The sequence below is a fragment of the Lethenteron reissneri genome, chromosome 12 (genome assembly GCF_015708825.2).
Source record: "Lethenteron reissneri isolate LAM-NWPU_2019-01 chromosome 12, ASM1570882v1, whole genome shotgun sequence".
NCBI classification, from domain to species: Eukaryota; Metazoa; Chordata; class Hyperoartia; order Petromyzontiformes; family Petromyzontidae; genus Lethenteron; species Lethenteron reissneri.
The window spans coordinates 4435334-4451471 of NC_083790.1; the positions used below are offsets into that span (position 1 = coordinate 4435334).

The 16138-nt window shown below is 48.3% G+C and overlaps 1 pseudogene; it reads left to right on the forward strand.

Moving 5' to 3' along the window:
* Positions 1-709: 709 nt before the first annotated feature.
* Positions 710-15984, forward strand: LOC133341776 (flavin-containing monooxygenase 5-like; annotated as a pseudogene).
* Positions 15985-16138: the final 154 nt, after the last annotated feature.

A 16138-nucleotide genomic window follows, 5' to 3' on the forward strand; every position in this document is an offset into this window, starting at 1 on the left:
AGTGCTTTTCTTACCTTTTCAATACATTGACACTCCTATAGTTTTTGTTGCATTTTGTGTTGTTGTTTTAACTAGCTGACCTGCCCCTACTATACATCTGTGGAAAAAGAGCTTTGGGACCGTCCATAAATGACGTCACGCACCTAGGGGGGGGGGGTCAGACATTTGTGACGATGTGTGACAAGGGGGGGGGGTTTGAGAAGTGTGACGTCACATCAAAATGCGCAAATTTAAATAAATATAGACAACACGTTCTACTTAATTAAATAGACTTTTTAATAAATGCTTTGTGACGTCATATTTGAGGGGGGTCTGGCTTTTTGTGACGCCGCGTGACGAAGGGGGGGGGGTAAAACATCGTCCAAAATCACGTGACGTCATTTATGGACGGCCCCTTTACAGCTCCTCGGATTCCTCCAGTATGAATAAACATTCTGATTCTGCAAGGCGGTCACCCATCCAAGCTCTACACAATCCCAAACGTGCTCACAGCTTCCCGGATCTGACAAGTTGGTCATAAGGCACAATAACTTGAGAATGCAATCTCGTATAACATCGGCAGCAGTACGTGTGGCCAAATCCCTATGTGTGTGCTGTGTCTGCACATCAAGCACTATTTCTGTTCACGTGTTCACCGCACGTGTCTGCACACCCACCCACCCGTGTTAATCATTGGTATGAACTGGCCAGAGCTCAAAAGCGACAAACACATCGGGAAGCAACTCGATAAGAAGAAGAGTGAACGCAGCACGGGCACCCCTCTCTATTACGCATTCAAACGCGCACCTTTTTGTTTATTTCCTTTCGTCGTCGTTGTTGTTGCGAAACAATGGGTTGCCTACGTCATCCCTCGTCACACGCCCCTTTAGACCAATGCCGAGCTTAAAGTGTCCGCTTCGTTCCATGATCAACGTCCGCGACTCGACGAGCATCGGAATCCCCCTTTGAACCACAAATCATCGCAAAACCTCGTCGGGGCGGGCGTGGGGGCGGTGGTGCTCGGACGCGGAACCCGGCGGACTGGATCGGGTAGGTAACGTGTCGAAGGTGACCGCGTCGCACGCGAGGAAATGTGCCGAGTGGGTTGGCCGGCGCTCTGTCAAACACGCAGGCGATGCTCTTCGTGCTGCCCAGGTGGAGAGTGAGAGGTCGTGCGGTTGTGAACACGCAACCCACACCTGGGGATCCCAGGTGTAGTCATAACGGAGAGACTCGCATAGAGATACACGGAGACTCGTAGAGCTACACAGAGACTCAGAGATACACAGAGACACTGAAAGATACACAGAGACTCAGAGATACACAGAGACACGTAGAGATACACAGAGACTCAGAGATACACAGAGACATTCAGAGATACACAGAGACTCAGAGATACACAGACACTCCTAGAGATACACAGAGACTCAGAGATACACAGACACTCATAGAGATACACAGAGACTCGTAGAGATACACAGAGACTTGTAGAGATACACAGAGACTCGTAGAGATACACAGAGACACTCAGAGATACACAGAGACTCAGAGATACACAGAGACACGTAGAGATACACAGAGACTCACAGAGATACACAGAGACTCAGAGATACACAGAGACTCAGATACACAGACACTCAGAGATACATAGAGACTCAGAGATACACAGACATTCATAGAGATACACAGAGACTCGTAGAGATACACAGAGACTCGTAGAGATACACAGAGACTCAAATATACACAGAGACTCAGAGAGATGCACAGAGACTCAGAGAGACACAGAGACTCAGATACACAGACACTCAGAGATACACAGAGACTCAGAGATACACAGACACTCCTAGAGATACACAGAGACTCAGAGATACACAGACACTCATAGAGATACACAGAGACTCGTAGAGATACACAGAGACTCGTAGAGATACACAGAGACTCGTAGAGATACACAGAGACACTCAGAGAGATACACAGAGACACACACTGACGCATTAAAGACAAAGCTACATTCGTGAGATTGTGGCTAAGCAAACCAGTCAATAGACGAGGAATTATTGCAAAACTCCTGCACGAACAGCTGTCGTCTCTCTGCTGAAGCCCTCTCGTCTTAGGCCATCGGCAGACCTCGGCATTGGCCGTTTAGCTCGTGAATACATTGCTGCTGGAAAACGCGACAATATAACTTATGTGCATTGGGGATGATACGCCAGTGGCAGCGGATGAGTTTTAAAAAAAAGTGATTGTACCTGTACACAGCATTCCAGTTCACGCGTGTATGGCACAAGGTTGCATCAAGTGCGTTTTGCTCCCACGCAAAGAACTCGGTGTTGTTACAAGATTACGCAAAAAGTCGTTCATCTAGGGCCATGCGTTCATGCGCATTGACTTGGCACGTGGATGTGTGCAGTTAATGCGAAGTGCTCGAATAATAGGGTCAATTTCATTATAAAGTGGCATTCATGGTGCCAATGCATTGATGTTAAACGCAATACATGAGTACTGCGCCATTATATGCAAATGTGTTGGAGGTAAGATGGTAACAATATTTCCCGGAAATAGAAATCGAAATTAAGTGTTAATACAACGGTGATAATGGAGGGTGACATGGGCATGTATCTGTCCGTCTTGCGCGAAGATTGTGTTGCAGTAATTTTCTAGGGATGCAATAATTTTCTTGAATGCTACATTTGGTAGGTGAGTGATTGCGTTGGTAGGTGGTGATGCATACTACAAATACCGTAACAAGAATTCAACAAATTCGTCAATAACACTGCCATAAACACGAATATAAAATTCGCCTGTTCATTAAATGTCGCTTCAAAACAAGTATTATAATGATGACAGTTGTAGATACGGTACTATACCATTAATTTGTGTTTGGTATAAAATGCAGACGGTCTTAGCCAATGTTATTAGTCCATAAAGATGTTACCATGTATCTAGTGGTTGATGATTAACGTTTTTATTCTTCTGTCACGGCATTATCCAGACAGGACCTCCATAATGCACGGCCATTGATTGTACCTGCTTCGTCATGTGAATGAAAGTTACATTAAATCAATATCCCGTGATGAAATCGTGATAGTGGCACATGGTGGTGTAATTTTTTGCAACGAAAAAGATGTGAAGCTTAAGAATAACAATGATGATGGTCACGAACCAACCACAAGTGATGTTAAGTTTGTTTAAGGAACGCGAGAACGTGGTCAATCTCAGGGGAATTCACGTCAATGTCTTGACGTGATACAACTATACGATGTTGTTTGTTTAATGATATGTGTGTGTGTGAGCTGTGAGCTGCCTTACCGGCACAGTACGGTGCTGCAATGACTGTGGACTTTGATCGACAAGTCACTAAAAGATAAGGCAGGATTCTTTGTTTATAATACTCTGATAGGAACCCAGTTAACGTGGCACGGTGGGCCATTTGTCCTCGGAGCGCAGTCTGTTTATGACACACAGCACTTCCAGATAAGAGTGCATTTGCTGACTGCTGCCAAAAAAAAACTGTGTACAGTACTTACTACAAAGTGCATTATTCAACAATGCGAGTTGAACACCCGATGCATCTTGGAGAACTGAAGGGTGTTCAAAAGAACTCGCAAACACCTTGTTGTGAAATGCCCAAGGCAGATGATCCCTGGGTTTGATATTCCACGCAGCTCATGGCCCACACCCTAAACCGCATCCACTGCACAAATCACGGCAGCAGATGCGGATAACCGATGCACAAATGGCAAATTAAAAACTCTCCAGTAGTGTGCGACTGTGGTCATCCAGAACAGGCCACACAGCGTACAACGATGCAATTACCGATCCACAAATACGAAGGAGACATCACAGCGATGCACTCCTGACGCTGTGTTCTGGGCTTGACCACCTGCATGTCAAATTATAGTTGTTGTTGTTCTGCATCTATATCAACCATACGAAAGAAGAAGTACATTATTCAAGTTACCGCTCTTGAAATTAAACAAACATAGGTAAAATCAAAAAATGTAGAATGAAACAAAATGCTGTTAAAAAATGCATAAAGTGTAACGTTAGTTGGAACGCTAGAATTGCTATCCATGTGTCGAGGAGTATTGTGAGTAACCAATGAGAGGGCGAACAGAAGGAGGTGCGAGCGGGTTGAGAGCCAAGGATGACGCAACGTGACGGGTTACGTAAGGGGCTTCAGAGAGCACCTTCGGGAACAGGGGCGGGGCCGATCTGGGGGGAGGAGCCGCCAAAGGGGTCCTTAAGGGGGAACCCTCTTCTTGGTTCTTTCAGTAAAGTCACGTAGAAGGGAAATAATAAAATTATAAAAATTAAGCATAATGTAATACAATTCTCACGACTTTACCAAAAGAACCAAGAAGATGAATCCCTGCAGTCACAAAAGCTTTAAATCGAAATTTAAGGGAGAACCCGTGAAGAAGGCGGGGTCGTCGTGGGGGGCCAGGGTAAGGATCGGCTGCAAAGGGTCTCTCTCTCCTCGTCGTGGAGCGGTGTTGACTGAACCCCCGCTCCCGGCAGACGAGTGGGAGCGGCCAAGGGGATAGCCGAGGGTAGGTCCCGTCGTATTCAGTAAGGGTCGGCTGGAAGAAGGTCTCTCCTTCCTCGTCACGGAGCGGTGTTGGCTGAACCCCCGCTCCGGGCAGACGAGTGAGAGAGCCCAAAGGGATAGCCGAGGGTAAGACCCAAATAATACTCTGTGTCCGGGGTTAAGGACCAAGATAGAGTGCACCTACACTGGTGTGAGTATAGGATGTTGAGTGTGACAGTGATTTTAAAAACGGCAACATCCATTATAGTAGTCCTCGTCTCCGCGTGGTTCTACTGCACAACACGTGTGTAGAGGATATACTGTGAGTAGCCAATGATGGATGAGCGTAAGGAAGCCCGAGTGGATGGAGAGCTATGCGAGGCCAAGGATGACGTAACGCCACGGGCCACGTAGGGGGACGTTTGGAAAGCACTTTACAGAAAGTGGGCGGGGCCGAGCTAAGAGGGAGGAGTTACCGAGAGGGTTCTTAAAGGAGACCACGTGAGGGACACGTGGTCGTCGTGGGGAGCCAGGGTAAGGATTGGCTGGAAGAGGTCTCTCTCCTCGTTGCGGGGCGGTGTTGGCTGATCCCCCGCCCCGGGCAGACAGGTGAGAGAGCCTAGGGGCAGCCGAAGAGATCCCGACGTATATAGTTATCCCAGATCCAAATGAAGGACAGAGAATAGAGTGCACCTACACTGATGTGAGTGTAGGATGCAGTGTGAGAGCGTGTATTAATAAATGGCTGCCAGCCCTTATAGGATTCCTCATCTCCGCATGGTTGTACTGCACTACACATGCATCGCAAATGGACAGGCCGCACCTTGCCGCGTGCCTTTTTCACAGACCACACGCGGACATGTCTTTTTATCAGTGCACAATATACTGCCCAAAATTGGGCAACACAAACAACGTGTGTTGAACTTCTTTCACACCGTACGCAGCCAGCCGTGCTAATCGAAGGTGCGCGGAGGAAGGACAGCGAAGGAAACGCAATGAGCTGCAAGCGCGTGTGCATCATCGGCGCGGGAGCCAGCGGGCTCACTGCCATCAAGTGCTGCCTGGACGAGAACTTGCAGCCCGTGTGCTTCGAGCGAGATGACTACATTGGGGGCCTTTGGAATTTCAAGGTATGGGTACCGAGTACTGTTCCCCTGCAGATAATCGAGCATGGGTTTTCACAATGATAAACACGGCGCATTCGAGAGCATAGGTCTGACATTTTAAAGAATTAACAAGTATAACCCGTAAAAACAAAGTTTTTCACTATAAATCCTTTATATGCGTGGCGGCTAGAGTCCTCTCGTCCTCTGGCTTGAGATGGCTGCAACCTATGGGTCAGATGACTGCATGGCACCATTAAGCAATTGGTAATTAAATATAATATTTTTGTCCTAAAAAGTGTAAAATTTTGGAAAAAAAATTCACGAACATTAATTGTCACGCACAACGAGTCTGTGTGGAAAATGTCAGCTCGATTGGATCACGGGAAGTGGGTTAAAAAACGACTGAAAGATTTGCACGTTCGTAAGCAAGCAAGCGCGCAAGTGAACTTAATATAAAGGATTTAAAAATGAGCAATTACGTCCGATTAGTGAGTGATTTGGGGTGGTTATTGGTTAGATTATTGATAGGATCCGTGATGTTTTCCCCCTACTTTGTCATGGATATAAAGTGGGACATTTTGGTGGCGAGATGTTATCTCCCTCAACTTTGAAGTTCACGTGATCTCTCTTCCCGTGGTGGTCGCGTAGATTTTTCTTCTGGTCCTCTGTTTTTTTCCTCCACATTTAAAACATGCATTTAAAGTATTTGGTTTCTATACATTTCCACTTGATAAGCCATTTTGTTGAGCTTTCATTTGCGGCCAGGTCGCTTCTGAAAAAGACCTTTATAATTCAGTGGGCTTTACCTGGTAAAATAAAAAGTAGTTTAATAGATCTCTCTCACTGACTACGTTGGGTAAATCCGCCAACAGGAACAGGTTCCAGAGGGACAGGCGAGCATCTATCGCTCCGTGATCATCAACACGTCCAAGGAGATGATGTGCTACAGCGACTTCCCCATCCCGGCCAGCTTCCCCAACTTCATGCACAACTCGCGTATCGTCGAGTACTTCCGCATGTACGCCCAGCAGTACCAGCTGGAAAAGTACATCCGATACAAGGTACGTGGGGGCGGCGTTGGCACGCTGCACCTGCGATGCAGAGGTGGCGCGTTCGATTCGATGGACTAGTGGGGTAATTTAAACAATGGGCAAGTATTTTTTAATCCCTCTCCCCCCCCCGTCCCTCCTCTTTCCACCAAGTAGTCGGCCATAATTGGATACTCCACATCGAGTTGACCGGCAGGTCGCGTGTGGTGGGGTAGCGTGTGAGTATGCTCCCACCTCTTGTAAGATGTCTGGCCGGCGTGTACCAATAGGCCAAAATATCCTCTAGAGGAGGCCCTTCTGCCAACAGTGGTGGGTTAGCATTTAATCGTAGGGCTGCACTGTTGCCGTTCGTCAAAATGTGCAATGCATGCATGCGTGATTTGAAGCTGTCGTGACGGCAGGAATCCATACTCTTTGGTTATTTCGGTCTAACTACGTGACTTTACTGAAAGAACCAAAGAGCATGCATGCGTGTTAGAGATCCCGGCAAAGCAAACATCGCCTAATCGTCTTTCGTACGGCTGATGTAGACTGCGAAGCAACAACTACAATTTCACATTCAGGTGGTCAAGTCAGACAACCGCGTCAGGAGCAGCGCAGTGTATCGCCGCGATGTCTCCTTCGCATTTGTCGATCAGGCACTGCGTCATTATACGTTGCGCGGTCTGTTCTGGACGACAGAGTAAGTCATCATGGCCTAGCCCTCGTGAGCTGTCCGCATGGGAACGTTGTCGCGGGGGGCGCAGCATCGGCCGCGTTTGTGCGCTTCTGTCGGACGCTCCGCCAGACGGCCGTGAAGAGCTTGAAGCGGCGCGAGGACTTCGACACGTCAGGCCAGTGGGACGTCACCGTGGTGACGGAGGACGGGGCAGAAGAGTCGTCAGTGTTCGATGCCGTCATGGTGTGCACCGGCCACCACACGGACCCACACCTGCCCCTCGACTCCTTCCTCGGTACGTCCCTTTAAGCCACCATCCGCCGGCGACAGAAAAACTCATCAGCAAGTTCGTCAGGCGCTTTCCGATGTGTGCATGTTTGTTGACCTCCTTTCGCAGCGTGCGTAGCCAACCCTGCTTATCGGAGGTGCGGGGGGAAGGATAACAAACTGAACGCTAACGCAAATGTAAGGAAATTCGTTTTCAATCTAAATTACTTTTTTTACAAACACGTTTCCGGAACGAATTATGCTCGCAATCCAAGGTTTTACTGTAGTTGTACTTACTTGCCCGTGCTTAATTTGTGTTTCGATTTATTTACCTTCTAAAAAAATATGGCCATGCCTCACACACCCAGAAAGAGCGTCTTGCACCCGCAGGGAGTGCGTGCACCCCAGGTTAAGAACCACTGATTCAGAAGGCCTCTCTGGAGCTCCCTTTAGCAGAGGCCCTTCCGTCGTCAGCGGCGTGAGCAGGGTAAATTGCACCCCTGCAACTGTATCCGCACCTTTGCCCCCGTGCTGGTATCATTTTGCAATCGCAGATCTCCCTTGCTACAGAGATGCGATTGTCAATGGACTCTCCACTGCTTAAACATGTCTTTCTGTGTACAGCCTTGCCTCGCAGTGCTGCCAGGGTACACTCCTTGGCTTATCGCTTGAGCGTGTGGGAGGCTAACAATACTCCCAGCTACTTTAATTACTTTGCAGTGGCAGCACTTGGCAGTCCTTCAAGGTTAAGGTGATCTTTCAGAGTACAACTATTGGATAGTGGCCAACACAAACTAAATCAACTTATATTGAAAAGAAAACGAATGTAAACCTGACTTTGGCTGTTCGATGAGTTTCAAGATTTTCACTTTGGTAGAGCATGCATAGTGCCCCCTACTGTTATAGAGGGTCATGCTCTTTCGCTCCGAGACACGTCATCGGGTTGTGCAGCGTGTTGTTCATCTTGATGTCCGACGTTTCGCTCTCAATGCTGAGAGCGTCTTCGGGGAGTGTCACTTTGCCACGTCAAAATTTTTTTGAATTGTCTAATCAATTCGGTAGCCTCTCTAGCTCACCCAGAATTCCAGCTCACTCTGAATTCCGGCTCACTCTGAATTCCGGCTCACCAGAGACAGACTTCACAAGGTTTTTTTTCTTCTTCTTTTTTTCAATTTTGACTGTAACATTTCCCCTTGAAGGCATCGAGAAGTTTGGTGGCCGGTACATGCACAGCAAAGAGTACAAGGACCACAAGCCGTTCGAAGGCAAGAGGGTGATGGTGGTCGGGGTCGGTAACTCTGGCCTAGGACATCGCTGTGGAGCTGAGTCGTCACGCCTCCCAGGTGACCGCACGGATTCTATCCAGGGCGGCGGCGGCGCACGCCCGCAATCCACCACTGCGGAGGCGAGGGTTGACGGAGTAGGGCTGTCATATCCTGGCTCGCCAAGAGACGGCAGTGCTGTACAACAAGAATGTGAACTCCACCTGTTGCGTCTGCATGGGATAGAGTGTTTGCCCTCTCACATGCGTGGGTTTATTCCAGGTACTCTGGTTGCCTCCCTATGTGCATAAACGCTCGCTGATTTGGTTGAAAGCATCTTCACATACAGAGAACTGAAGTGCAATTGTTGGCGTTCACGTCTTGGCAGCCTGTGGTTCCTCAGCAATTGTATGGGGCCGTCCATAAATGACGTCACGCACCTGGGGGGGGGGGGGTCAGACATTTGTGATGATGTGTGACGAGGGGGGGGGAGGGGGGTTCAGAAATGTGACGTCACATCAAAATGCGTTCTACTTAATTAAATAGACGTTTTAATAAATGTTTTCTCCTACAACATCAGAGTGCAGCGCCACATTAAATACGCACTACAATGACAATTAAAGCGATTTGAAGCATTTTTTTGGGGGGGGGGGGCAGAGCTTTGTGACGTCATATTTGAGAGGGGGGTCTCACTTTTTGTGACATCGTGTGACGAAGGGGGGGGGGGGGAATCGTCCAAAATCGCGTAATTTATGGACGGCCCCTAAGATGCAATTTGCCCGAATGACGCTAAGTACAAATAATTGATTTGTACATTTGTAGAGGGAGCCAACAGGGGAAGGAGAGAAGAGAATGAATGAAGGGCATCCGAAGGCGTGGAGATTGAAGGGGAAGGTGTTTTTGAGGAGAGACCTGAAAGCAGAGGGAGAGAGAGAGGGGTCAAGGCGGAGTTGCCTGGGGAGGGATTTTCAGAGGGTGTAGGGCGGGAGGGGCGATGTATCAGCTAAGAGAGTGGCCATCGATAGTGGGGGCGGGGGGGGGGGCAGTGGACCTGTGGAGCCAGGAGGAGGAGGCCACAGTCCGTTAAGATTAAGAGGACGACCCTGGGAAGGAGAGAGGAAGAAAAACAACAACAGGAACGCCGGCAACATCATTATTATTCGCAGACCTCTTTCGATGCCAGCGTAGCGACACGTGCGTTGCCGGTCGCCCCCCTGCGTCGCCAGGAATGTATTCCAGTGACGGCTGTGGTGGCGTTCTTTCGTGTGGCAGGTGTTTCTGAGCACGCGACGAGGTGCCTGGGTGATCAACCGCGTGGCGGAAGGTGGGAAACCCTTGGACATCGTGTACGTTCGGAGGATGATGTCTGCTTTCTTCTCATGGTTGCCCACGGAACTCACCAACAGGATTGTCGAGCGCCAACTCAACGCTCGCTTCAATCACAGGGACTACGGCATGCAGGCCACGCACAGGTGCGGGAGACGCAAACACGTGGCTGGCGTTAACGAGCGAGGCACCCACCTTGCACCGCAATTTCCCTGTGTGCACGGCAAGTGTTCGTTCAACGCGGTAGAGGTGCGTTCCTGAAAAGTGGTCGCGTTAAGCGACGAACGCGTCGAGCAAAAACAGTTTCCCCCTATAAACGATGTAATGATAAAGTTTGGCGAGATACGATGTACTACTACGCACACCACACAGTGAAATGGCGGGGCAAATAACTTAAGCTACGGCGCCACCTTGCTGTATCGTTCCGTGTACCGTATCATACCGCTTAGCAGCGCAGCTGAAGAAAGTAGTTTGTCGTTGACTGCTCACAGGATTCGTTATAACGGCACGCGTTCCGCGCTGTACGAGAAGTGTTCTCGAACGGGAGAACCGCATTGTAGCGAAAACGCGTTGTAGTGTGAACACCGTGCGTTAAGCGAGGACTTGCCGTACGTCAAAAATAGCCAAAGGTATTTCCTGCTCGCATGAGCATTAACGAGGTGGTGGCTCATCTCTTGTCCATGGCCCTGAGCCAGTGGTGGGAATTCCACATTCCCATGGTGAAGGCATTTTATTCACAGTTTTTTACTTTTCCACGAAATTGGTCTGAGTCAACTTCCCCCCCCCTCCCACTAACCAGAATTTAATGATGATCTGGGATTGTGGCTCCACGTTTCAGGTACAACGGCCAGCACCCGTCGATCAACGACGACCTCCCCAACCGCATCCTCTCGGGCACGCTCACCGTGAAGCCCTAACGTGGCGTCCTTCACCGAGTCGGGCGTCGTGTTCGAGGACGGCACGCGGGAGGACATCGACTCGGTCATCTTCGCCACGGGCTACACCTTTCGCTACCCGTTCCTCGACACCGGGGAGCCAGGCCTGCTGCCCGTGAAGGGCAACCAGGTGTCGCTCTACAAGTTCGCCTTCCCGCCGCGCCTCGCGAGACCCACGCTCGCCATCGTAGGCCTCATCCAGCCGCTCGGGGCCATCATGCCCATCTCGGAGATGCAGTGCCGCTGGGCTACTCGCGTCTTCAAAGGTGAGCAATCCCCGCCCCCCAGCCCCCCAGCACAAACGCGCGCTCCGTCGACGGAATGCGGAGAGTGTCCGCCTCGTACGCGCTTGCGTGCGATTGCTGGTGGGGGTCTGATCAACGCCGGGCAGGCGGGCGGGGGGTGGCGCTTTTGGGGCCGTGTGGATCGTGCAGCTTTGTTGAGCTGTCATTAGTGATGGCCAGATCGCTTCTGAAAAATAAGCTGATAGTTTAGTTTTAGTTGTATATTTATTTTTTAAGTGATTTGTTTAGCTTTCCGATACTTTGCACTCCTATTGTGTTTTTGTATTTCTTGTTGTTGTAACATTCTGACCTGCCCCAACTGGACATCTGTGGAAAAAGAGCTTTCTGGCTCATCGGATTACTCCAGTATAAATATTCTGATTAATAATAATAATAATTGATATTTGTAAGGCAGACTTCATCCGTAGACCCCAATGCGCCGTGTATGGAAAGCAGGAAATAAGCAGAACCAGCTGGGTAATGGCCAGAACTAGTGGGGGGTAAAGGCCAGTTGAAAGAGGTGAGTTTCCAAGACAGACTTAAATAGCTCTACCGACTCTGTCTCTGTCTCGTTAGCAACGGCAAAGCATTCCAAAGCTTGGGTGCTGCACTGGCAAAAGCCTGATCACCCCAGGAAGTGAGCCTTGACCTCGAAAGCGATGAAAACCTCAGGGAACCCTGTTGGAGAATAAAAATGGATCGGCTCCTGTAAATATTGTGGGGCTAACCCATCGAGTGCCTTGCAGGTCAGCAGCAATCCATCTCCTGGCACGGCAGTTGCAAACAAGGGTCCAGGTTTCCTAAATCCCACTCCGCCTCTGTCCACCGAGCAGTGTAAATGGACGCGTCACAGTCGACCTGATGGGTCGCGAGTGGTGGGGCGAAGCGTGCGGACTCCAACTTCTTCCGAGATATACAGCCGGCATGGCAGCGTATGTTGCACGCTCGAAATGAAGGACGTGGGCAGGTGCTCCAAATCGAGGGCAAGCACATTTATTTATTGTAGTTAATATTAATCTTGTGAAGAACAGCACCGTCACTCTGTAAAATGCAACAGCACGTGTTACACGCAGCAATTCTTCCTGAGTCGCCATTAACCACGTGGCTGGTTTACACGTGCGGTTATTCATTAACCCTGCCAGCCACCTACAGGCCCGACTCAGTCATCACATGCTGCTGTACACACATGCATTGATGCACTGCACAGCACATCAGGACTTTCACAGAACCACACTTTACTCCCTTGCTGCACAAGGACATAATTAAAAGAGTGATCCATTCCTAATGTGCCACACGTAGACCAAATAGCCTCTATAGAGGAGCTCGCTCAAGTCCAACTCCAGTGGGGAGGCCCTTCCGCCACCAGTGGTGCGAGCGAGCACCCGCGAGGCTTCGTTCACAATCTTCTCTCTCCATCCCTCCTCCTCCCTGTGCCCAGTCCCGCTTTTCGGTCCTTCTCCCTTCTTGCACCCCTCCACCGGAGTCAACTTCCACTGTCGCTGAAGCAGTCCCCCTCCTTAACCCTCCTTTCGTTTCTCTCTTAAAGCCTCACCTCGTCTCCATTGCCCATTACCCTAGCCGATCCACTCCTTTCCATCCCTCCCCTCGCCTTTCGTGACCCCAACGCACCCTCTTGTGGTGACTCATTCCATCGGCCCTGGCATCGCCTCTGCCATCTAAAATACTCTGTTCTCGTTACCGATTTCTAAACTATGTAAGGAGCCTTGAGCTAAAGCGTTCTATGAATACAATATAAAATAAGATACATTAAGGGCTGCAACATCACCACCTTTTAGGGGCTGTAGGCTAGGGGCCTCGTACTTTTCGCTACCCCCCTCTTCGGCTCCATTAAATAAAATGTAGACTGCATTATAATTATTAAAATTCAATACTATAGCACTGTCATAAATCCTAAATATAATTTGGCAAGCGTAGCCATAGCGTTGCTACCTACCAGTTTTATGCCGCATCGTTCAGCTTTCACAATTAGTAGACCACATTAAAGACTGAAAGTGGAATGACCAAGGTGAATGACGATGGAAGCTTTGGCATGGGGCGTGCACGGGTGGCTGTGGTTAAAACGGTCAAGGGAAGGATTTTAATTTACAAGAGGGCTGCCCCCCCCCCCCCCCACAAAACTACAACAGCTCTGAGCCCCCCACGAAACTAACCCTGTCACTGATACGATGACTTGCGTCGAAGGTCTGGTCAAGTTGCCAAGCATTGCCGACATGATGGATGACATCCGCGCGCGGAAGGAGTCAATGGAGAAGAGGTGAGGGCACGCAATCTGGTTCAATGCTCGTCAAGCGACTTTTTTCCTTGAAGGCTTCACAATATGTTCTGGTGGCTGTTCGCGGCAAGATCATCAGCAGTGTTTGGCCAATTCAATCGCTCTAAACCTCCGGCTCTGCAAGTTTGCCAATGGTTTTTGTAATCAACACACACATTTTTAAGAAGGCTTTTCGCCAATTCTTATCAGTTCAAAATAACCACTGCTTTAAAGCTGCATTATGCAGGACCTTCACAATGCATAAAACATGTGTTTGTAAAAAAATATATTCGAAGTATTTGTCACTTTACATTTATTATTGTATGCGGAAGCATTTTTGGAGGTTTGGGGATCTCCCAATGGGTTCTTTTCACATTGTGACAAATGCGAAATTTCTTGGCATTTATTGAAGAAAACAAATCGATGTCTATCGGCAGCAATGGGACAAATCGCCAAAGCAGTGACTTTCATCCATTTTTCTCCCGAGATATGAACCAGGCCAAATATGTTTTATAAAGATGATGTAATCGTGCACTTCAATGACCTGCTCCGAAATCACTTTTTGATTGGTCCCACACAATAAAAATGTTTACATCTTTCCACGCGAATTTAACTCGCCAAAAATGGCAAAAAAAAAATTTAATCAACGTACGAACGTTTTAGAATTTGCATCAAGTGATGCTGCCGTGGTGGAAAATGGTTTAGTGTCCACGTGCAATTCCGAGGTCGCTCGTTTGATCTCCCGGCATGGCAATTGAAAGCATTTGGGCACGTTAATGAAATTCCTCCACCTCTGTTCACCCAGCAGCATAAATGGGAACGGCGGTGAGTCGGACTCGCCAGTCACATGTGGTGGGATAGAGTGTGAGTCCTCCCACCTCTTCCAAGACACCTGACTTGAAAGAGTAGGCCAAATACTGCCTGGAGGATGGGCTCTCAAGAACGCGCTGTAATCGATGCCCTTCTGCCAGCAGTGGTGCGAACAAGCAATTGCAGGGCTGCACCTTTGCCACTTTTCCATTTTTCTTTTTACTTGAAATTGTGTTAAGCCGCTGTGCAGAGGTGCAGACGCCGCTACATTCCCGTCCCGTAGGTACGTCGCCAGCCAACGCCACACCATCCAGGTGGAATACATCGACTACATGGACCAGATCGCCCAGCAGATCGGGGTGAAGCCCAGCTTCCTGCCGATGTTCCGGCAGGACCCGCGCCTGGCCCTCAAAGTCTTCTTTGGGCCCTGCACGCCGTACCAGTACCGCCTGGTGGGGCCAGGGATGCTGGCCGGGCGCCGCAGAAGCCATACGCACGCAGTGGGACCGCATCGTCACGCCCACGCGTACCCGCTCCATCGACAGCAATAACGCGGAGCTCTTGCGGATGCTGATCAAGATGTTCATTTGCCTTCTCGTCGTTGTGGCCGTCGTGGTTCAGTTTTTTTGAAACGCAAATCGCCTCTCGTCTCGGGAGTCAACCCGCGAAAGTCGGCTGATAATAGGCGACCGATGGTATCGTAGCTGTAATCGATTTGTTGAAAGATTGTTTAGCTGATTCAAATCCGAGAACTGGCAGTGGCGTGCGGATAAGCAATGTCCTGGGGAAATGTTAACACCAACAAAAAGGTCTTTCCCAACAAAAAAAATTGGAGAGAAAAAATATTGCATGGAGTGGCTGGTTATGATTTATCACCAGAAACACCTATTGCAATAATTTACTATTTAAAAAAAATCATCATCATACTATCAGTGCTTTATTGACATGTTCTATTCATTACCATATCACTAGGGAGATAAATGGAATATCTCGGTCCATACTTTCCATAGGAATGTGGGATTACCAGCACCGACTCTGGGCTGCAACGATAACTTTTATTTTTATTTGATTTTACTTTTATAAATTTTAATTTTTAATTTTTTACCTACGTGACTTTACCGAAAAAACCTAAGAATATAACTTTAGCACATTCTTATGTGTGTCGGAATTAATGTAAATGCCACTTTATACAGTGCTGGACTTTGTTTGTCTTGCAACAATGATTTACATAATCAAAATATAAAAATGGATTCGGGTTAGTATCAATTGTGAAGTATACTGCAGGTGTTGGGGTAAGGAATATTGGTACGTGAATGTGTACGTGAAGATCGTCTTAATTTGGATTTCTTTGGTTTTGGACAGTTTACATCTTTTATATGGTAATACATACAAATTTGTATTTTAAAATCGTTGAATTGCAGTACTATTATGTATTTTTTTAATGGGGAAAATAACAATACCTAAAATTTTCAATATATTTGCTATTAAAAACGTGAATTAATATATTTTGTCTCTTTCCCCAATTTCATCCTGAATGCCATCACCATCATGTCATGAAATACAAAAAACACCGGAACTCTCAAGAGCACTGCGGAAGCAGCTGCCACAGAACTACTGCTGAGATTTCTTCAAGTGACCTCTTATCCACAACTTTACGAC